The sequence below is a fragment of the Rhipicephalus sanguineus genome, chromosome 4, assembly GCF_013339695.2.
Source record: "Rhipicephalus sanguineus isolate Rsan-2018 chromosome 4, BIME_Rsan_1.4, whole genome shotgun sequence".
Lineage (NCBI taxonomy): Eukaryota > Metazoa > Arthropoda > Arachnida > Ixodida > Ixodidae > Rhipicephalus > Rhipicephalus sanguineus.
The window spans coordinates 27,115,176-27,139,486 of NC_051179.1; the positions used below are offsets into that span (position 1 = coordinate 27,115,176).

At 49.6% G+C, this 24,311-nt stretch overlaps 1 protein-coding gene across 1 annotated transcript in view; it reads left to right on the top strand.

Moving 5' to 3' along the window:
• Positions 1 to 1,401: 1,401 nt before the first annotated feature.
• LOC119389671 (uncharacterized) overlaps positions 1,402 to 24,311 on the top strand; it is a 324,685-nt gene continuing 301,775 nt past the window's right edge. The window contains 1 exon segment of the mRNA XM_037657032.2: positions 1,402 to 1,656. The gene's annotated coding sequence lies outside the window, so the exon portion shown is untranslated.

The following is a 24,311-nucleotide window of genomic DNA, read 5'->3' on the forward strand; positions in this document are numbered from 1 at the left end:
GTCAAAATGTAGCTCGCGGTGTCATTCGTTGCAACTCAGCCTCATCATGTTCGTGGACGCAATTCGCCCATCGTGCGATATTCCGTTTGCTCTTTTCTGTTCTATTCCTTTCTGACCGTCCACCACTCACGACCGGAGAAACTTGGTGAGTGAGTGGTGCACTTTCTATCCCAGACGCGTGGGGAGGGGTATAGGGAAGTAAAGGGAGAGATAGATAGATACATGTGATAAGCCTAGGTTATTAACAAGCGTGTTGCAGCCTTTCTACAGTTGGATAGTAAGTCAGTCGCATTCAAGTATAGCACGCAAGGTCGTGTGACTTTCTCTGCTTATGAGCTGGGAGGCCAGGCTTCAAAGGTTTTATTTTTTTTTTCTGTCTATAAAACGTGGATGTACGTACAATGCCATTCATACCAGGGGCACCGCACCAGCGTAGTCAGAAAAGCAAAATAATTGGGAATAGTTACGGCTGTACGCTGTACCAACTAGCCCGACTCTCATCTCTAATACATCTCTAACACCTGCCCAACTTATCGGTCTGTACAGTCATACGAGGCACCTATCGCTACGCATAACACCAAAGGAGGAGCGAAGATCTCCCGAGGTGCTGTTATATACGACGCCCTTTCAACTCCGCGACTGGCGCGGACTCGCAAAGGAAAACGACACATTCCAGCGCATGTCCTGGACGAAGAGGACACATGCGCATCCTTTGACGCGACGGCAGTGGTGGGCGTGCGAGATGGTGGTGGCGGCGGCGGCGGCGTCCCATGCCCGCCGCCGGTGATGCCCGTGCACTGCCTACACTACCACCTGCATCTATACTATACGTCTTGCCTTCTGGCTGCAACAGCCGCCGCCGCCGTTACGTCACGCGCGCAGGGGAACCGGTTTCACCCCCCTCCTTCCCCCCCACACGCTACGCGCACTCCCCCTTCCCGGCAGGGAAAGCGGTCTGTTCGCTCCCAGCCGGCTCGACCGAAGAGGCCAAGGAGTCCGTCGAAGGAGTCGCTCCACAAACAGTCGGTGCGCTCTCGCCGCCGCTGCAGCCCGCAGGAGCCATGGCACGCAGGCCAACCGCGACGCGGCAGCCGTTGCTCTGGCGCTGCTGAACAACACCGTGCCGGCTGCTCAGTTCTTCTTCCTGGACCGGTGCGTGGCCCGGTGCCGCGTGGTGTCTTGTGCCCGCTGGCGGACCGTTCGACGACCGGCGGATTTGCGTCGCTACTCCGCAGTGCTCCATCCACTACTGCCAAGGGTGTTTCGTTATTAACCGTTTGCCCAAATCTTGTGCGCGGGAAACTGGACCGTTTCTTCTACTCCCTTTTGGCTTCGAGCCCGCTAGCGCCCGTGCGACAACACCACGACACCTCGAGTTTTCTGTGGCTTGCAACCTGGTGGTTCGTTGGTTGTTTCTGTAGTTGAACCCGTGCTCTTCTTCCTGCCGGGAGTTCGCGCCGGCGCGGACTCGCTGGGGAAGTTTTAGCGGGAGGGGTTGGGGTTTGACCGAATAGCTTCTTCGTTCGCCACCTTCCCCGGATTTTTTTCTTCATCGGCCGGCCCCGCCACCACCGGAGTTGTGCCTGCTGTTGCTTCCCGCACCCCCAGCGTAGATCCTTCGTCGCCGTTGACCCCCAGGCCGGGGCTCGGCTTAGCGTGAGTACCATATACTACTTTCATTTCCTTATTCTTTCCTTTCTCCCGTACTGTACGTTTATTTGTCTCGTGTTTTCTCGACTGTGGTGGCTGCCGCCTCCTTCTGTTACACGCCTGAAGGAGCACGTCGGCCGTGCGGTGGCCGGCCCGCCCTGTACCATAATCTCGGACATATTTTGTACTCGCGGCGTTCCTTAGCCAGAGAGCCGCTTCTAACCGGACCGCAATTCTCCTCCCTACAGTTGTGTTTCGTCGCTACTTTCGCGGTCGCTGTTTGCTGGGTACTGTTTTATGTTTTCAATAGTGCACGTAGGTTGCAATGAGCCCCTTGTACGTTTTTTCAGCCAACGAAATCGACTGAGTGGACATTCTCGACATCTCCGAAGCCCTCCCCGATTCTTTCTTACCTGACAATAGATTATTACGCAGAATAAGGGCTTGCGATTTTAAACCGCAGAACGACCGACCGACCGAGGGCGACGCAGCTCTAGAGACGGGGCTTGAGGACCAGAGGCTATTCGCGAAACAACGGACAACGTGCTGGACAGCAAATATCTTTAATATGGAAGCGCTGACGCGTTCTGCGGTAGCGGGACGCATATGACGTGACCATATTTAGGTTCGTATAGCCGAAAATTGCCTGCCGCTCCGCTCAAAGACCACGCTAAAGCGCGCTCTGGGCGACGGACACGCCAGATGGTCCGTATACGAGTCGTGAAGCGGCGTCAACCAATTTTTTTTTTGCTCCGTAAAAACCGGTGACAGTCGATGTTCCTCTTCGGTTTCACGTCCTCTCAGATTGCGAATGAATAAAAAGAAAATGCCGATAGTGGGGACGTTCGCTCTTTTGAATAGATTCCAATCTCTGCACTTGGCGATGTCCTCCTGTTCGTCTGTGGAAAGCTGGAAGGTGAAGCAATCTTCGGACTGGTGCAGCTTGTAGTTTGCTCGTTGGAGAGAGAGGGAGGTAAATTCTCTCGCTCAGACTGCGATGTACTACACGGCGAGGCATTGGGATTCAGCACTACCGGCTGCCTTGTTTAATGATGTGCATCGGGCAGTCTGGCGCGGTGCATGTTCGATTAACAAGAAGAAAAAAAAAAACATAGAAGGGAAGCTCTCGAACGCATCTCGTCCGGTAGGCTACTTTGTATTCGTGGTGTAACGGTCGCGTTAAGCGCGAGCCTGCGTTCGAAGTTGGAGAAGGAGGAGTAGGCATGTATACGTGCTTTCTTGAAGTTAAGACCACTGTATGACGCTCGGCTGGCGGCGTCTAAAAAAGAAAAAAAAGAGAGGTTCCTGCAGCAGTTCGTGATTCCTCGGTTCACTTGCTGTAATAATAAGAGTTCTCGACGCTATTGCTCAACCTTGATGCGGATATCCGCGAAGAAAAAGAATTGATGCGTCATTTTGAGAACTACACTGGTAGCGGTTCCAAATCAAAGAGCTATTTTGATTCGGTGTTTTCTGCCAGTATACAATCAAATGCAGTTCGCTTCATCATTCTACGGCGTAACGAGCCTTTAGTAACACAGGTCAACGCCGTCAAGGCAGTTTTTTTTTTTTTCTGATTTAGGAAAGCGGCCAGGGCTTCTATAGCCTAAACGCCTCGTCGTGTCTGGACCATTTGACGCCCATATCTGTCTCATTATGCAGGCAGCTGGCGTCGGGTATACGCCGGCTCCGCGGTGTAGAAACGCGTCCTTGTGAGGCAAGGCGCGGGGGTGGTACACGTAAAACGCGTACGTGTGGGGTTAAAGGACATATATGCGGTATAGTTTATGCTGTCCGAACGCGTCACGCTCTCGTTTCAAGTGGTCCACGTCATAGATTCGCGTCGGCGTTTACCGGTTTCGTTTGCAGTTGCGTTACGTTACGTTACGTAACGCGTGCTGTCGCGTTTCCAATTCTGGCACTTATATACCTTTGCCCCCGCTCCTCGCAGTCGTTGATAAACCGCACAGACAGGCAACTGTGGCCTTCCCGCTGCTTGCGTCACCACTCGACTTTCGAGTAGGAGGCGTAGGGGAACGTGAGGGATGTGCAACCGGACTCTATATTATACTGAAAGAAATTCGTGGGCACTCGACTGGTTGCGTCACTTAGATAGTGGAGTTTCTTTTCTCGGACGTATCCCTGCTCAGTATCGACGAGATAACATCCTTGCAATACGCGAACCCACATGTGCCCCAAGCAAGGCCCTTGTATAGAAATATGCATGTCGTCTCTTCTTCGCAGTCAGAAATTGTCGTCGGTCCTGTGTAGGATTCTCACATGACGTCATTAGCTGAAATTTTCAATACACCTTCCATATTACAAAGCGTAATTATACGTACTGCTCGAAAATTGTTGTTATGTTAAATTATGTTAAATTATGTTAAATTGGGGTTATGCGCTTTTACGTTGCCTTATAGGGAGAATTCTGATCGTCTTATAATAGCAAAACTCTGAAAACGTAATGCACCGTCCTGACGGTGTGCGGCTTCAACAGGTTCCATATATTGCCCGGTCTGCTTTATTACCTTTACTTTGACGCACTTAACTGGAAAGTTCCCTTCTCAATGCGTCCGACTATTCTCGACGCTCTATTCCGGTCCGGTGACCCGTGCAGTCCATTCTTATATAAAAGGACTTCCGGGTCCTTTTCATTTCCAACTGATTGGAATAGAAAAATCATTCCGATTTGTCGCAGAGTGTAGTCGCGTGCGTGTGTGTAGGTATAGGACGGGACCGCAGCGACGAAGACGTTGCACTGCTGCTAAGCTTGAGGACGCGGGTTCGATTCCCGCCACCTGCGGGAGCACTTCGATGGGGTTGGGGGGGGGGGGGTGAAATGTATAAGAACAACCGTGTACTTGGATTTTAAAGTGCACGTCAAAAAGAAACCCAGGTGGTCAAAATTAATCCGGAGGTCCCCCATTACGGCGGGCCTCATCATCATATCGTGGTCTTCTGGCGCGTAAAACGCTGGAATTTAATTAATTACTGATTGTACTCGCCACGGAGCGTGTGTTTCCGCATATACGCTAACGCGCAGGAAGCATGCGCGCGCACGTTTTGCGCTTCCGACCGTCCGTCCTCGTTTCCTTTCCCAGTCGACGGGTGTCGATGAAAGTTGCCCTCCCTCTGGCGCTACGAGCGTTGGCCGCGAGGAGCGCTCTCCTCAACATGCATCGCCGCGGCCGCCGCTTCGCCTCGAAAGCGGCGCGGCTTGCACTGAGAGCACGCACGCGTGCATGCAGGGTGTGGGTACGAGGCCAGGCTAGGCTGGCCGGCCACGGCCGCTTTTGCTTCTTGCGCCTTTCTCCCCTCTCCCTTCAGAAGTCGAGACAATGGAAGCCGACCGTGCTCCGCCACGGCGGCGGCGTAGGAGCCCCGACGCCGTTCCCGTTACTTCTCTGCCGACGTGCCGCGGAGTCCTTGCCTCGCGAAGTTCACGCTCGCTGCCCGGCTAAACGCTTTTCGTTTCGGCGCCGCGGCGTTGGTCGATTCGTAAGCGCAGCAGGCGTCTTTCCGGCGAATATGGTTCCCGTCGACTCTGCTTCGAGCCGCTTTCAGACGTATATCGTCAGCCGCGTGCCATGGTAACAGGCGCTCGACGACTACGACGACGACAACAACAAGAACAGCAGCAGCAACAACAACAAAAGCTTTATTCCGGTGTACAGCGAACACTGCAAACCGAGGAAATTGTGCTAGAGGTGTTTCAATACAACTTACGAGGACCCGACTTCCCTTGGGTAGTTCGCGCGTAGGTATAGGCACCGTGCATACGTTAGGAGCCGCCACAGTCGCGCGCGGCCTCCAGCGCCACAGCGGCCATGGCAGCAAACTTGACGGGATATGGGAGCAGACGACGCAAGCGGCAGCAAGCCTCTGCGCCGTGTTCTGCTGCTTCGCTCGACGCGTTTTCGTTTCCGCTCGCTTTCAAACGACGTTAAATTGTTAGCAGCTGCCACAGACCCTTCATGTTAGAGGGTATGCTTCTTTTCGCCAGACCTCGTGCACCCTCAGGGGAACGCGGCAGCATAAAATGCACGAGCAAGGGAAGACGACACGGAGGCTACGAGCTCGTTGAGCGAAACTGCGCGCCGCTTCGTTCACTAAACGATCACAGCTTGTCACCCTCAGGCTAACGTGGCAGCAGACTTGGCGGCTGCTTGAAAGAGACGACAACACCGGCGATTGCATTGCGTTCACTGCGCCGATTTCAACCAGTGCAGCCGAGCGGTCGTCACAGCGGCTGTTAGCTAGCCATGGCACTGCAAAGCGTGTCAATTATTATTACATTTGGGTTCAGAGAGCTACGTGCTATAGATGGTTTCTTCCGAGGAGCTAATCTAAATAAGGGCAGAGAGCTTCTCGATCGAAGCGAGGCTGGCGAGGCATGTTCACGGCTTCGTGAAAGAGACGTTGCACGGCGGATCGTCAGTCACGGGGAAGTGCGCACCACAGATGCGAATGAACGCGCCGGGAAGATCCGTGAAAATCGAGGTATGTCGCATAAGTTTGCTTTTTCTTAGTTACAGGTCATGTAATGTTTTCTTATCACTTAAAGCAGGGACATCCGTGCGGCCAACTGGGAGTGCCGTGCCGGAGTCGCAGGAAAGTATAAAACCGCCGCGGCAGTTCCATTGTGCCTGAATAAATTTACTTGCGCATCGAAGACAAGCAAACCGCGATCATGGGGCTTGCCTTTAATTAAAAACGTCTACCCGAAATACTTAACTGTGGCAATCACAAAAAAAAAAAGAAAAAAAAGTGAGCGAGTTTTTTTTTTTTCTTCTCTCCTTTTGTCAGCTTCATTACAAATAATCTGGAGGAACTTCTGCCTCTACAGTTAGGGCAAAGAGCATCGACGTCGAGCACGTGCTGAGGTTTTTCGGCAGCACTGAGTGCACTTTGTCTGACGTGCTCCGGGCAGAGGCCAGCGACGCGGCATCGCAGTCCCACCTCATGCTCCTTCCTGCCTCTACTCAAGCGCTGAACTTGTTTGTTTTGAAACGGATTATTTGCTCATTTTTATGTAGGCTCTCAGGCAAGCTGCTGAGTATATACAAGCAGTATGTCGAAGTGCCACATCAGGAAGTGGCCGAACTGTCAGCACGCATGTTATTAAACAGAAATGCTTCGGCAAATGAGCGTTTCTGCATAATTACTGCGACAAAGGTGTGAAGTAATACCTTTTGACACTTCGTCTTGGCAATGAGTCTGCTCTGCGATGTACATTTAGTGCACTTATTTAGGCGGGCACATTTTTTTTTCTTTTTTGTATCTCCAAGGCGCACAGGGTAATTGACATGCTAGGCAAACGTGCAGATTGCGTATGGTATCTGATTGGAAACCAGTAAAATCGCGTACCTGGAGAATTTCTGTAGGTGTTACTGCACCCAACAACGCAGCAATTATTCTTAGAGTTTGGCATAACCGACACAAAACGAACAGCCCGCGAGAAGGCCGCGCGCCGTCATCGCGGAACCGTTGAGCGAGCAGGGCGGGCGGGTGAGAGTATCCCGTCAAGTCTGCGCTTGTTGCCGCTAGGGGCGGCTTCATTGGCGGCGGAGTTACGTCTGCACGGAGCCTATAGCCGTGCCCACTATAGCCATGTCCCGGAAAAGGTGCCGCTATGCTGCAAGCAGTGATGTTTTGGGCAAATGTATGTACCAATATAAATTCTTAAAGGCAGCGGTCGTGTTATGTAAGGAGCCTTTCATTTCCTATCACTTCTATAATTTATTACTACAAGGGTAGCGATGCGGGCCTTTGGTCTGTCATGCCTTCGTCCTTGTCCTTGTCCCCTTCGTCCTTGTCTTTTCGCGCCCACATCCAAGAATTATTACTACACCTATCAAGACTTGCCGAGAGTCATCGCTTCGCTCCACTGACATTTGACTGTGATTTTACTGTGGACTTCTATCGTGGACTCCGAGCGGCTCTATGTCCCTTTACCACGTACATTGGGATTAAGCGACACTTTTCAAAGTTAATTAGCACTTCTTTTCGACCTGCAAGCACTTGTGTTCTGAAAGAAGCAGGATAGTGGAAGAACGCCAGAAAAAGAGGAATGGCTCGCGAACGTTTAGAAGTATTATTGGCACCGAAATGTTCATGTTCCTTCTGGACTGGCCGCGCATGCTGGTTCTAATAACTGCACTCCTCTCACAGTGCTGCCAGAGTCTGGACCGATCGATCCATATTGACGCACTCATTCAACGCGGAAAGAGATACATGCGCAGAGAGGATCTATCGGTCCTTCAAGACTTGCAGGCTATAATCAGTGCTTAACGACTCCCTTTATTGAGGGAGCGGTGGACAATATTTCTCGATGTGTGCCCCCCCGCCCCCCCCCCCCCCCGGTTCCAAACACACGCGCATGCTGTTTGTATGTATGTGGGTTTGCGTTAGGGAGAAATTCGTTATGCATATGTACAGTATACACTCACGGATTGAAACGCGACATCGTTTGGCTTAGCATAACGAATGCTACGAGCAATTGCTCGTGATAACCGCGTCTTGTCGTTGCACATATGAACTCTAAGGGTAATGTTGGCTCTGATGGAACTGTTAAAGTCAAAATCACGCCTATATGAGACGAACTGTAGACGATGAAAGCGAAAGCACGTGCGTTACTTATCCCTAAATTTTCGCGTATCATTCCGGGAGTCTTCTGCATTTATTACTGACCATCAGGCGAAGGGAGCCGGCCTCTCACCGTCCATCCCCCTTTCAATGCCGCCCCCCCTCCCCTACCCCCGACATTGAGCCCTGCCTGTAGTAGCGACACCATCGACCAGTACAGTCACTTGTATTCGGGGACCTCATTTCTGCAGGTTGTGCCGTTGATATGTTTCAAAATCTTCGTTGCAAAATCTTCGTTGCGACCGTGGCGGCGTATACGCCTAATTAATGAGAGGCCAGCGGCAGGTCCCTCGTGCGTTATAGCATCGGTCCCTCCTCCTACCTGTCGCCGAAATTCCTGCAGCAAGACGACGAACCTCCCCACGTGATCGGCGTATTGCGTTATATTAACTGGGCTCGCGTGAATGAATTCGCCCTGGGCATCCGTCCTAGATCCCAGTCTTCGTGCGTCGACGGCCCGCGCGTATACACACACACACGCGAGTGCATGTCGCAACGGACCACATACCTGCAGCTGCCGCCGACGGCGCCGTTTAAGCAACGTGTTTCGCTTGTCGTGTGAAGTCGATCGTTGTGACACTTATTCGATATTTTTGTATTCTTGCGTAATGTTCTGGTAGACTATCTTTTGATAGAATTCCGTACGGACTTCACGTGCCCGAGCAAGCGAATGTACAGAACCGTCTACATCTATTGATGTGGCGGCTAACATGATAGTAATACTAATAATTTTGGGGGTTTTACGTCTCAAAACCACGATATGATTATGAGAGACGCCGTAGTGAAGGGCTCTGGAAATTTCGTACACCTGGGGTTCTTTAACGTGTACTTAAGTCTATGTGCACGGGTCTTCAGCATTTCGTCTATATCGAAATGCGGTCGGGGTTCGACCTCGCGATCTTTGGGTAAGCAGTCGAGCTTCATAACCACTAGTCCACCGCGACGGGGGTGGCGGCCAACAACTTTCTTCATGCGAACGGAAATGAAGATTAATTGATTGGTTAAAGTGTCACTCCGCTTATTATGCGTTTCCTGCCTTAGATGATCACTGTAATAGAGCTTTTTTTTTTTTTTTTTTGCCTCGAGTACGATGGCGTTATGTATACAGACTTCGAGCTGTCGGTACGTATAATACATTTGTGATGAACTTTAAAAAAAAATGTGTTTCTGCGGTTGGATGTATTGCGTCAGCGATTTCTCTTTGGTTCGTGTGCGGTCTGATATGTCGAGCAAGTTTAACGGTCGATTGAACTGTTACAAAAATTGTTTCGTCAGAGACTCAGAGTAGGTCAAAGGAGTTCGTGCTATTTTATACCACATAACGGTATACTAAAACTATTTATCCACACCTGCACGCATGATAGTGATTCTATTTATAGCGTTGGAAGAAGGGCCTCACTTTATATTATTGTGTGTACACTGGTTCAAACTTTACGACGAAACGACACCGACAAGGAATTCCAGGAACATGAGGTGGACTAATCGAAAAGCTGTTGTCGTGTACGGGGAACTCCTTGTAAACGGCTGAAGGTCGGCCAGAGATCTGTTGGAGGCAGTGCAGGTCGCACATTTCGCCGAGAAACGTTGAACGAGAGAGTGATAGAGCGAGGGAGATGCTAGAAGCGCACATATGCATTCCGACCTCGGTCTAATGACTGTCATCATTCCGCATTATGTACGTCATTGGCGGGACGGGCCGTATCTCGTACCCTATACGCTGAACCATGCACTCTCATCTTCTTCAGGAGAAAAAAAAAAAAAAGCAGTATCGTGTGTGTGCGTCTGCCTGCGTGCGGTCCTATCGCAGCAGTGGACTTGAGGAAAACACCGTTATAACGAGGCAGAACCACTTTCTTGCTTGTTGCGGATATATCTGACCAGACAAATATACCAACTGTAACCTTCAAGGTCAGGCATGCGCTTGCTGTGGCCAGTCGGATGCATATATACGCACCATTAAACTTGACCGTCGTGAGGATCTTGAGCTTCTTGTTCTGCTGTGACGTTGATGTGTGTGTTGGAGAAGCCTGCATGACGCTTCGGTCAGCACAATGGACGATTCGCGAACGATACGGAAGTGGAAGAGCTCAGGCTGAGGAGATGAGTGTTCTGAAGGTCGCGGCCCTGTGCTCTGTAGGGGGTATTCACGTGACGTCAACGTGCGTGATATTGTCGCATGACCATGTGCCTGTGAAGACAAACAGATTAATATAAAACGCAGCTCATCTTGGTCTTGATTGTACAACAAGGTGACAGCATAAAAGACTCCGGTGCGTGCTCTGTGGTTCCCATCAGTGCTCCCGAAAAATCAGATCACGTGAGAGCTCCCCAGCCAGGCTTTACCGGATTTCCGGGATTCTTGACTGCCGGAGTCTCAAGGAGGAATGTGGGCCTATGTACAAACAGGGGCGCCGGTATACTTTTTCTCTCTCTCTCTTTTTTTCAATATTTTGTGTTTGATCTCTGGTTGCATATTTTGGTTCCTGGGTGCTACGAAAACGCCCCTTCAAACAGCCTGAAAGGCAGTCATGCATACAGGAAGGTCCAGGCTGACGCACAATGCACGTCCAGAAAACGTCCAGACGTCATGCACACGTATACAATTGCAAAAAAAAAAAAAAGAAAATCCAGGGGCACAAACACACACGGCAAACACACACGCACACACGCGCGTAAACACAGTGAACACATACGTATTCACATATATTAACACACACAGTAGGACACGAGCGTATACACAGGTTTCAGGCACGAACACAGACTCCAGACTACGCACAAACTATCCCCCTCTCTAAACACGCACACAAAAGTACACTTGCAGAGGCGAATACGTGCATATATACATGAACACAAGTACAGACACAAACACAAATACGCTCTTTTTGGGCACATATATACACGTGGGCATGCGCATTCCTTCTCAGCACCTATTCCTTCCGTCGAGTCTTCGAGATCGTCGGCAGCAGAAGCCACCGGCCAGGAAGGAAACCCCCCACGATCCCCTCTACTCACGAGTATCATAATTCACGCGTGCGGGTGGCAAGTCTTCGCTCAGGGCGTCGTGCCCGTCTGCCTCCCTTTTTGCCTAGCTACAGGTCATACTGGCCCATAGGGGGGCGGGTAACTTTGGCGCCGCGACCCCCGACTCGTATTGGGGGACGGCTGTGGGAGGGCTCGAAGTGGGGTGGGGTGGGCAAGCCTCTGTGGAGGGAAGCTTCCCGTGAAAAGGTCAAGTCAAATTTGCTCCAAAAAGAGAGAACCCAGGGTGCTGCGGCGTCGCTTCTTGTTATATTTAGTCTAAAAGAGCCGACGAGATATTTTTTCAAAAATGTATAGACGAAAACGCGGAGCTTGAAGAAAGGTTCCAGGGTCAGTGGAAAGCGAGAGGGCCGCCAGTAAGGTATACGAGCATCGTCCGGTCTTGGGTACAGGTTAACGCTGCTTGTGCTTCCATCTTCTTGTATTTCTTCTTCTTTGGTTATGTATTTCTTTCCCTTTTCCTTTTGACGTCCTTTTCCTTGTACGAGGCTTTCTTCTCGCAGAGCCACATTTTCCTGAGCACCCGAAGCCTCGCATTGTTTCTCCTCGTTGAAATTGGCATCCGTCTATTGTTTACCCGCATGCGTAAACGGTGCAGGCTCCGTGCGAGTCATCAAGTAAAGCTGTTTGCTTTTGTTTTTGTCTGTTATAGCTTTTTGGTTGCGCATTGCGTTAGTCTATCGTCGATGGTTTGGTTATGGTCTCCCTTTACTGATGGCGATTGCTTCCTATATGAGGAGGATGGCCGAAGGCCGAATGGAATCCACAGAAAACAGTTATGGCTAGAAATGAACGTTGGCATTTCGAGAAGAGTCAAATGGGGGTTGGGGGGGGGGGGGGGGGGGGCTGACGTAACATACGAAGAACTTAGCAAATAATAAATAAATAAATAAATAAATAAATAAATAAATAAATAAATAAATAAATAAATAAATAAATAAATAAATAAATAAAATATCGCCTACAAACATATACAAGTTCATCGAGTTTAGGACCACTTCGTTATTGCTTTCTTTTTTGTGGTGTCGGGTGCAACCGAACTTGTATTTGGTACTTGTCGCGCAGAGTCACACGTATACATTGACGACAAAGCTAAAGACAGTTGAGGTGAGTTAGTTGGTACCCTTCTCATCACTGCCGAGTTAATTTCCAAAATTTCTGCGACAACGCAAGCGGTTGCGTAGCTACATCTACTTAGTGCCCGGGGTTTCCAAAAGTGCATGGCCTCACCAGCTGTCAGTGCAGAGCATCAAGCGCCGCCTTCGGGCAAACACTTGGGTGAACGAACACACAATCTGCGCGTGTTGGGCCTCGCTGATGGCTTCGTATCCTATTCATTTACCTTGCACCCCCCCCCCCCTCTCTCGCTCTCGAGCGCTCTTTTTGAACAATAATGCGACATAATCGAATTGGATGCGCACAGGAGCGCCTTTGACGCGAAGCCGGGCTCTCGCTTGGCGTCGTTAGCCGCCGTCGGCGTGTTGTTATAGCAGGAGCAGCGAGGAACAAAAGAAACTCCGCCGCGCGTTGCGTTGAGATATCGCCGTAGAACCAGGCGCGTTGCGCAAGCGTTTTCATCGGCGACGCGGCCGCTGCCACGGTCGCCGGCGAGTTGGGCTACCTCTTCGCCTCAGATGTACGGCCGAGCGCGTAGCCGCAGTCGTTAGCCGCTTTCCTATCCGATCCATGCCGCTGACTCCTCTACTCTGAATCCTCACTCGCCGCTGGCTCTCCGATGATGTTTGATCTTGGCTGCACGCATTCCGGTGTTTTCCTATCCGGCTTAGTGTCGCAACGTCCACTTTTCTTTCTTTCTTTCTTTCTTTCTTTCTTTCTTTCTTTCTTTCTTTCTTTCTTTCTTTCTTTCTTTCTTTCTTTCTTTCTTTCTTTCTTTCTTTCTTTCTTTCTTTCTTTCTTTCCATTCCTCTTCCGTGGTGGATCAACGCCTTTCCCGTAATCTCTCTTCCTTTCTCTGTCTCAACTTTCTCATCAACTTATTCTTTCTACGGCTTTTTTTTTCCCCTGCTCTTGCGAGTCTGGTGTGATCACATGCTTCAGCTAGCTTCTTTCCATGTAATTTAACTATTTTTGTTTTTCTTTCTTGTCGGAATACATTCGCTTTCGTCTGACTCGTACGTCTGGTTATGGTTACGAAATTTAGCTAGCTTGCTTTCTTTTCATTTTATTTATTTATTTATTTTTTATTCTGCTTTTCGCAGTCGGGAAATACTCTGACAGGAGCCCAAGAAACAGCACTCCTGAGGTTGTGCGTGTACATCTCTTATTTTTTTTTTTAACTTTAGACGTGAACCCTCCACTCCGCCGATAGCCCTTCCAGGACTACAGCATCTCTAAAAAACAAAGAAAGAAAGAAAATGAAAACCCTTCTGGCTTTCGCTTGACTCGGAGCTGTTAAAGTCCCTTTAGGAGCTGTGCCCGCAATGCGCTCGCTCGTGCGAACAGTGCAGGAATGCGTGCGCTTGAACTTGCACGGGGCGGAGGAGAAACTGGCTCGGCTACGCGAGTTTTGGGTCTCCGCCGTTAGTGCCGTGTTTCGTCCTTATGCGAGCTTTCTTGTTCGAGAGGACGGCGGCCTTGCGAGGAGAAGCCAACGCGCGGCGGAATACGGAAAGAGCGAGAGGTTGTGGTTCCCAAAGGAGCGGTTTGGCGCGGTAGTTCAAGAAGAAAAGTAATAATGAATAAATAAAAGACAAAAAGAAGCCATCGCGCGGATCGTGTGCATGTTTTTTCCTGAGCGGGTAAACCGGGATACTCCGGAGGTCACGGAGAAGTCGTGTTTCGCTGTCAAACTTCTGTTTCTTCTGCACCTTTCTTTCTTCTTATTCTATAGTTTCGTTATTAAGCGTTATGTTTTCTGTGTAGCGAGTAATCGCTACTCGGATTCAATCCATCTTCCTTCCTATAAATACACGTGTGCCTGCCGTTATCGTAAATTGCGTCGGTACGACACGGTGCAAACCGTATTCTCCGCTGCATGTCTCTTCTCCGTTGAACCCCTTTAAAACAAGTTTCTTTTTTTTTTTTTTTGGGGGGGGGGGGGGGGAGAAAGATCGAAGTGGGCATCGACAGAGAATGAAGTTGTGAGCACATTTACGTTGTATGGTCTTCCCAATCTATAATCATCGTCCCCCTTATACTGTGTAGTGCGGTGATCATGCGTACGTTTCCGGAAGGGTTTGCTTTGGAATCGTTGCCTTTACTTGCAGCTGGATGCAACCTATGAACCGTTGCTTCGTGTGTGGGCCACATTTTATGTTCGCCTCGAATCGCGACAGTGCAGCGACCGCGAAACTACCCAGGGCGATTCGACATGTTCCCTGTGTACCACAAATAGGCAGTGACTTGTTTGTTGCACCTTTGTGTTTGGCTTTTATTACACGATAAGAAAAAAAAAACGAGTAATTTGACTTCTTTTTGTGAGTCCTGACTTGCCGCGTGCTTAGCGACACGCGAACTCTCCTTCGCGATCATTATACTTTCGTCGTGAATCTCAGTACCCAAGTGAGCGTTAACGTGTCTCCTTAAAGAGGCTCGTATGCGTGGCAAGTCAGATACTCACTGAAAAGAGTAACACATACTCTTTTTTTTTCTCTGAGCGCATTTGGTTACTTCAGAGCTTTACCTTGCATTTTTACTGCATCATTCCTTCCTGTTGAAACACTGTAGTTGTACTGGAAAACTTACAACCTGAACCCATAGACTACTTGTTCGAAGGGAACGTGCCGAGCCTTAACGTTTCGTAGAAAACGTTAAAAAAAAGTTTGAAACTAAGGAGTCTAGAGGGAGGAGGGGTTAACCGCTTAGAAGACTGCTCTCACGGACGACCAAGCTAGGTTCTTACGATTACCGCGATGATCGTCATTGAGATGCCGGGATGTTTCACAGAGATCTTTAAGTCCTCCTCCGATGACGTCACGCCGAATTCATGCATCTAGGGGAAAAAAAGGTAGGTGGTCTTACGAGAGTATACTCACACCCGTACAGAAAAGACGCGTTATACTTCTATGATTCGTTCTTTTATTTTTTATTTTTTTCTTCGTCTGTTCTTCTCGGCTCTTTCGTTCTGTCGGCAAGTCTTCGAATCTGTCGGTCGCACAGCCGATTCAACGTGACCGCGCATTGCCTTCTCGACCGGCATGATTATTTGGGGATGTCATCGTCTCGAACTAAGCGGCACGCGAAGCCGATGACACCCCTTCGCACAGGACCACTCAGTGATCTCGACTACCGCCGACGTATTACCTTCCCACAGCCGGTGGATAGTTCCAGCGCATAGGACTGGGTGCCGACGCGCCATGCGCTTCGGCCACGTTAGCGCACCGGTTGTGCGTGTGTGACCGCGCACCCTCCCCTTTCAAGCCGGCCGGAGCGACTCGCGCACTCTCATTTCTTCCGCAAGGGCAGAACACGCTCGCGCTCCCAAAGCTCATCTCTCTTTCTTTCTTATTACCTGTTTCACTTTTTGCCTCCGCTTCGGTTTCTCGAAGACCGCCCTGAGGCTTTTTCGTGCGAACAAGATCGGACGCGCAACCCCACGGGCCCGACGCAGCACTGGCAGCAGAGTGCAGCCCTGGCCTATAAGGTGCTCATTTGTTATGTGGGATAGTGGTTGTTGTCCGGACGGAATGATTGGCGGGGGGCTCTCTTCTCCCCGCTGTTCTCTCCTCTATATTCTTGCACATACGCCATCTTCGTGTTCTCGCGCCGGTTTCTCCCCAGGGTCTCGGAAGGCCACGCGCCACCAACCTTCCTACCCCCCCCCCCCCTCCCCTCTGATCAAACCTAAAAAGAAACAAAACGCGAAAGAAAGGCAACACAGACCCCGGCAAGGACGACGACGTCAAAACTGAATACTACCGCGGTGGCGGCAGCACCGGCGGAAGGAAGAGGGAGAGGGTGCGAAAGGGTGAAGCAGGAGGAGGGGTGAGATCCCTGCGTGTGTCCATTTGTTTCTCGGAGCACTTCCGGCAGGCCAGCTTGCGATTCCAGTTCGTTGCCGCCTTGGCGGCGGGGAGCTGGCCGCGTGCGCTTCTGGCAGAGCGGCTTCTCTTTGCTTCCCCCCCCCCCTACCCCCTTCAATGGGTTCGACCGTTTTCTAATATATCTTTGCTGTTTGTTTGTTTCTTCATTTCTCTCTTCGTTTCATCCCGTTTCTTCGTTCTCCTTCTCGTTAAACTCTTTTTTTTTTTTTTTCCTTCCCACTGCGGTCGTGTTCGGCAACCACTCCGCAAGCTCCAATAGCGGGCCTTTTGTTTTCACCGGGAGCCTCTGTATGTGCAGCCCGTTCGGTAAACACGAGCGTCCGTTTAAGCGGTGCGCGGAACGAGACGTTCGGCTCTCCGTTATTAATTCTTAGCGTCGAGCCTACGTTACAGCTTGAAACAGACATTGAGAGCCGAGAGAATGCGTGCGTGACGATCTTGCGGCTTCCGCGTACGTGCCTCGTACCCGGTGTTTGTGCACCGAGCACATTCCGACGACGTCATCCTCGTATCATCATCCCTCAATGTTCCGTTGCCTCTTACACTGTTTAGCAGTACGCTGGAAATTTGCGCTGGGTGTTCGCTGTTAGCTGCACACTCTTTAAGTGTTAGGGGTACTTAATGAGTTCGAGTTGACTTCTAGAAAAACGTTTCGTGTTGTGTGTTCCGGTTGTACGGTTGCATCCGGCTGTTGTAGGAGTGGAGCAAGTGTTCTAATGGAGGTTCCTCAAAGGTCGTTAACCTTCTTTATCGGTGACGTGTATTGTGAAGAAAAATGTAGTAATTTGGTTGGTTTACGCACAAAGGTGCGTAAAACAAATCAAATCTTACCCAAATTTTGGTTTGCCCGAAACAAGCGATGTTTTACAAGCGTGTTTTACCCGAAGCAAGCGATGCCTTTGATAACGTATTGCCCTCGAGAGCATGCCCTTACCTTTCACTATCAGCCTATCAATTTCTGTTGGTGTAGTCTCATGTTAGTTGAGGGGTACGCTGCTGGTAATTAACGTAACGAATGTCAAGCCTCATGCACAAGTTCGCGAGAAAGACATGCGCACAGACAACCTTGCCGTTTGGAATTATAAATTTTGTATCGTTCAAGTTGAAAATTCCTGGATATAATTAATAAAGTTTTCCGTTCGTAAGTGCTCATTATTATTGATTAATTGAATTCGCTAACATTATGCCCGGGGGGTGGGAGTGGAGGGTAGTGGGAAGGTGTCAGAGATCGCGTTGAGAGGTGATGTCCTGCATATGAACCAAAATGTGACGTCACTATCGTCCGGGCTTCTAGTCGTGGATTAATTCTTTCTCGTGTGCCGCTATGCTATCTGCTATCGATAGCATTCTCGTTAGCTCACATGATAGAGCGACTACCCCGGAAAGGCGTTGGTTTAGGGTTCGAATCTTCATTCAGAGCGATTTTTTTTTTTTTCAAATGCAAAGCTTTATATCTTACCAACTATATCAAAGTCTCGCGACTTTGAGACCTCCGTCTGAATCTGTATTTACCACATGCAATGTATCATTTGTATTCTAATTCTAATAAACCAAAATTCTAATTCTATATAAATCAAACTAGTACGGGTTTACCCGTAGCTTCTTGCTACAAATGGGCGGATAGCAATTTTCCTTCCCCTTTCTAGACGTTGAGGTCATATAGTACTGGACTGCGTACGTCCGTCATGGAAGGTATGATTAAGCTTTTTTCATTTTTTGGAACCGCGACTCCTTCCCGTCTTTGTGGGCAATGAACCGCCGCCACCTCCAGTGGCGGCCGCGAGCACTGCGCGCGGAAACACAGGAGTGGTTCTTCTTCGCGCTATTCACGCGTTTTCTTTTTGCGGAGGGAGGACAACGACACTGCCTGGCGGGGCGCTGCGCATATACGCACGCGTGCACTCGCGAGAGCACGGCCAGCCCTCGGAGAGCCATGCGACGTATATATATTTTTATATTTCATTACTTCCTTTTCTTCGCGAGGAGACCCTCTATATGCGCACGTTGTCTCTCATTCTGCCTCTTTCCAGTTTTTGGCGCATTTTGTTTGTTTGTTTGTTTGTTTGCTTGTCGGCAGGGCTCTCGCAGTAGTACTGTACTGCACAGTGACGTCGCAGCAACAGCAGCAACGTTGTCGGAGAAGAAGGGGGGATATGAAAGATCCGAGGCAGCGCGGCGTGCGTCGTGATCGGACCTGACAGGGATCGTGAGCTGGGCACGAACTCTTTCCTCCTCCTCAACTGTCTCCTCGCATCCTCTTTTGTTGTTTTTGTTGTTGTTGGCTGCACATATGCAGCGAACGCAGGAGGAAGCGGCAGAGCAGTGCGATATATATGGGAAGGAGAAGTTGCGGATGGCGGGAGAGGGAGTTTGTCCTGCGGAAGAAGAGAAGCGCGGCTTTTCTTTTTCTTTTTTTTTTTTTCTTGTACACGGGCTTCCTCCTCCGCTTCTTCTCTCAAGAAGGACTCCACTCGCGACGACCGTGGCAGGTATACGTAAGTCTAAAACCGCAGCGCGCAAAACCAAACGACAGCGTCGCCTCAGCGGGTAGACATCTCGTCCCTGTCGAAAACTAGCGAGCGACAGAGAGAGAGAGGGGGGGGGGGGATTGCAGGTATCCTCACAAGTCGATGCAGAACCCCCGGAAGACAACGAGGAGCAGCCCGTATTGAGAGAGAGAGGGAAAGAGTCAGACATAGAAAGAAATCCTAGTCACGATGGTTGCGGAATGGAAACATTGGAGGAATGGCGGAGGAGATACTCTGGGCTTGGAAAGGGATGGAGCGCGCGAGGCTGTACAGCAGCAAGGCGAGGAAGAGAGACGAGTGACGTTGCGTTGCGACCACTGTTTCGATTTCCCTGCGTGTGCCTCTGTTTGTTTTTGTCTTCGCTTTCCCCCATCTCCCTTCCCCGATTCCCCTCTCCGTTTCGTCGACAGGTATACGCACCGCCACCCTATCTATACCCCCCTCGTATTCACTCACTTATACTCACGACCACCTTCGCGTCATGTCATTTCGAATGCATGCTCTTCGTTCCGAAGGGTTCGTCTTGTCTTCGACGACGCGAGACCTGGAGGAAGAGGACAGGCCATGCATGCATTTCGGCGGGCGGTTAGAGAGTGACGTTTTTGATGTTAACTTGTACGCCTGTCTCTCTCCCATCCTCTTTTGTCTTTGCGGTTGTGCGGCACTTACCTGCGGCGCGGGAAATCGAATCGTGACGCTACTTCCACTTTCATCGCCGCCTTGTCTGCCACCTTGTTTGAACGTTGTTGTGTATCGACAGAGGGAGGTTGGCAAGACGTAAGGAGGGGAGGTATACATGTGGCAGAGACGCGAGGGCTATCAAAGAAAGGGAAAGGACAGGATATAAGCAAGAATTACAATAGCGTTCTTCTTATTGCCTTCTTCGTTCACTTCGCGGCTTGTCTGTCCGTCCTTCGTTCGTTCGTCGTGTTTGCGTGTTCTCGTGTGTGCCGCACATGTATGCAAATACGCCTGCCATCGCGTCGAGTGTTTATGGCAGCGCGGATCAATGTTGCCTGTCACGCCCCCCCCCCCCCCCCCCCCCCCCCCCCCCCCCCCATATGTATACCGCCGGACATCGCGATCGCTTTTGGGCGGTAGGGGGTCCTCCGCATCTATTAAGAAGCCCGCTTCGATAAAGCGAGAGAGAAAGAGAGAAGATCGTGGTCAATGCTGCGCGCCTGTCAAGGCCAATCTTGCATGCGCGGTTGTGTGCTCTACCGGCCGGCGGTCGTTTCTGTGTACACCCTTGGCGTGGGACTCTATGACATGACGTTTTCGTTTTGATGGCCGCGTTCTTACGGCGCTAAATGCTTGTCATATATACCTGCGCTGCCATCGTTCTTTCTTGTATTACCGGCGCAACTTTCTTTCTTTCTTTCTTTCTTTCTTTCTTTCTTTCTTTCTTTCTTTCTTTCTTTCTTTCTTTCTTTCTTTCTTTCTTTCTTTCCTTCCTTCCTTCCTTCTTTCTTTCTTTCTTTCTTTCTTTCTTTCTTTCTTTCTTTAGTTCCACGGCCGCCATGCGAAGGACGACTTCACTTTCTTTAAACCTTGCGTTGTTTCGCTTTGCGCTTCGCGTTCTATAAATGGATCTTATAGACAGAACGTGTGGCCATGCATTGCGATGCACTTGCTTCCATAGGCGTGTATACGGGGGGAGGAGGGGGGGGTGACGCTTCCACCCCCCCCCCCGGTCTCAGCCCCACTAAAGCTTCCCCCCCGCCTCCCCCTAATTGAGAACCCTGCTAACGCCTATGCTCTCTTGCGTTCACTACATACCCACTTGAATGTTTGAGTGACTTCGAGTCATTATTCGCGCTTACGCGCTATACCTTCCTCGCCTTCTGCAGCAGCCATATATCTCTTATACGACTGCATAGACGCGGGACGTGTGGCGTTGCTCTCTTCTGCAGTGACACGAAGTTGCGTTGGAAGTATGTGAGCGCGCGCGCCTCTCCTCCGCGATGTGAACCGCGCGTTCCTGTCAACTGGTCAGCTCTTCACTTTCCAGTTTCCGGCTTCACGCTGGGCTCGCTTTCGCCGCCGCCCTGTTCGGAATGGCGAAGGCCAGGACGACAACAGAGAAAGGCATTCCGTCCCGTTAGCGGCGTCCTTCGGGGGCTGCGCTTACCTTTTCTTTTTATTCGTTCACGGGGTTAACGCCCTCTGTGCGTACGCGATTGCTTGGAGAGTTAAAAGTTCACTTACCGGCCGTAGCGAGGTATCGACCGGTCCGGGTTACGGAAAGAAAGCGTTTCGTAGACAAAGGCCCGTTTTTTAGAATATCTAATCTCTCACTAGACAAGTTGAGTTTGCTCAGTGATGGATTACTCGTCCGCACGCGATCTCCGGGTATACAATCCGAGAACGCTATGGCAGTCCACTACTCAGTGAAACCACAGAGGTTATTACAATTTTAATTTAGCTTAATTGAAGGCATTGTCTTCCCGTGGACCTATTCCATCCACTTTTTTTGTAAAGGGCTGTGATGATAACCGTGAGATGACAGTAGTTTTTGACCTTATTTAACTTGTCTCTAGCATAGGCCTTCCCTATATAGCTATTAAAGTATTTGCTCTCATGCTATCAACCCTGAGTAATGTTGGCTCTTCCTGGCTGGTGATAGCAAATGTTCATCAAATGTTAGAAAATGGTGTTTATAATAGCAACACTGTATTCATTCAACATCCGCCCGACGATTGAGTTGTCTACCGTTTTTTTTTCTTAATCGTTAGAGTTCCACCTACTCATTCAGAACGTAAGCACATACGTGAGTTTTGCGTGTTTGTTTCGTGCACGTCCCGCCTGTGTCGTTGACGAGTTAAAGCCGCACTCAAATATTGATCACGAAAAACCGACTCGCTCAGCGCGCTATTCTATAAGGATAGGCAATCGTCGCGACCGGATGCGTGGCACGCGTACACGCCGTGTGAGACTGGATCTCGGGAAACATGGTTGTGAATTCGTGCACATAGTAGTTCTTAGCACGTGCCTTACGCATATATACTTTTATTAGTCGTTTATTGCAAAAGCCACCTGAGTCATTCGTTAGACGATGCGGAATTGTTGTGTTGTCAGTGCCGACGACTGCAGGCGGAATAATATGTTGTATTGTTCCTTATGCTACTTCCGTCACTTATATTATTTATTCTACTAATGTTAATCATGTTGATTATGTTGTTTATGTTACTCGATCATGTGTTTAGTGTCTACATAAGCTGTTGTTTTTTTTTCTTTTTAATTATGTTTCTTCGCCGAGCACTGATTGTGCAGGGGTCAGGGCCTCATTCAGGCGCATGCTCGCGCCTTTAGTCCTCACCCCTTTGGTTTTCTGTAAGAAAACTATCAAACGTGTGAATAAAAAAAAAGAAGTAGGTGTCGTTGACCTTCGACACCTGAAAGCGAAATTCCGAGGTCGTGTGCCTAATCTGGCAACCTTTCATACTTTTCCTTTCTTTTTCTTTTTTTTTTTTCTTGACGTTGATCCCACGAAAATATGAAGGCGGTAGGGAAACCTCATGCTGTGCATAAGCGACGAAACGTTCGTTGCCTGTTTTGCTGGTTACTCGTTAATTAGTGCGCCCATCTTGTCATCCGTTACACGATGCGGTGAGGGGTCTTTGACCTCTCAGCGTCCCAGGGGCCAAAAGATTGGTGTCTTACGTACGTATTGTCGAACCACATCTAAAGAGTATGCCTGTGTCTGAATGAGGAACCGACGTGGAAAGCAGATGTCACGCGTATCGAGCGTGAACGACGGTACCACTCGGTATTTTCTTCTCTTAGTCTATGGCGCCTATGTGAAATATAGGAAAAGAGGGCCGTGGAATGCTACAGGAATTCTCTCGCCTGGTGTACATAACATTGAAAAAAAGAATGCATTGCAATTCGACGGGATTCCTCTGTGTAATACGATCTCACCATTCTCCGTACACTAAACGCCAGACGCTGCATATTAAACAGTCCGTAATCACTTGCAATGTCGCAAGGAAACATGCCGCTGCGAGAGGCATATATAATAAAGCCCCCGACGACGACGGGTGTTTGATCGAGAGCCGTCTCATATTTGATGGATTATTTAAGCGGTAATTAACTCCGTCTCAATGTCCCCGCGAGCCTTCCGCTGTTTAATTGCTACCGTGGCGTCGTCGGTGTCTCAAGTGAATGTACGATAACGCGCTCCTTCGATCGATGTATTCTCTGTGCGCCGTATCATACAGTTCCATGCAGTACAATTATGGCTATGATGCTCGTGTAATTCAATGGTCATAACGAGATTCTGCTGCCTTTTTTCTAATACTATATATATAGTCTCTGAAACGTGCATGCTGTACGCAGCTGAGACGGCACGCCAGTCCGTGTACAGACTTGCCGTGCCGTTGCGCAGCTATATGTCGTGAGGTCGCGGGTTGGATTGCCGGCCACGGCGGCTTATTCGTCTTTTTGGGGCAACACGCAATTGCGTTCATGTGCCGTTCTTTGAGGGGTCCACGTATAACACTACGCGGTCAAAATTAATCCCGAACCCTTGACAATGTTCGGTGCTTCTCAAAACTGTGCAACGTACAACTGCAAGTTCTGCGTGCCTTCAGCGCCTCTTTGTCAACCTCTATGCGTCCTGCACGGAGTATACGTACAGCGCAATCGTGTGAACTAGAAAGCGCTTGAGTTCTGCTCCGCTATCCTATAATACATGCCGCGTTTCCGGCCAGCCATTTCAACGCGTGGGTCTCGCAGCGGGGTGATTAACGTGCGTCAAGGTTGCTCTCCTCCGTGGCACCCCAATTATCCGTTGCCCGTCGAACGATACTTGCGAAGAAAAAATATCAATACAAAAAAATGTCGAACGCTTGCGTGGGCATTGTTCTCGTTCTTTTTAATTCGTGTATTTATTCTGGATCACCACGATATCGATATGCCTCGGGCGTGCACGTCACCGAATACACGCTGCGTGATATTATCGATATTATCTCACTGATCACATGTACAGTACAGTCCACTGTTAAAGGGAACGCTAAAATGGGCACCTGTATTATTACTGGCCCCGTAACTGCAACTTGACGTAGAAACATAATTTGTGCACGGCACTAGACTGTGAAAACAGTCAGAACTGTCAACCACCACTAGTCTTGCGAAAATATAAGCCACTATGCATTAGCAAGAGAGCGAAATGCGGACATGCACTGCATGCAAGTGTTCCCTTTAACAGTGGACCGTCTGTACGTTTCACCTTTTCTCTGGATACTGATTCGCCATAAGCAGGAAAAAAAAAGTGTGCATCAACTGGAATAGCTGTCTACAGCTGTCCGAAATTTCTGAAATTTTACACCAGTATTGGGAATTGTTCAAAACGAAACATGACCGAATTAAGCTCGTTCGGTTGCCTCTGCAGTTTCATTATTTTCCGAAAAACAACAACAACAACAACAACAACAACAAAAAGAAG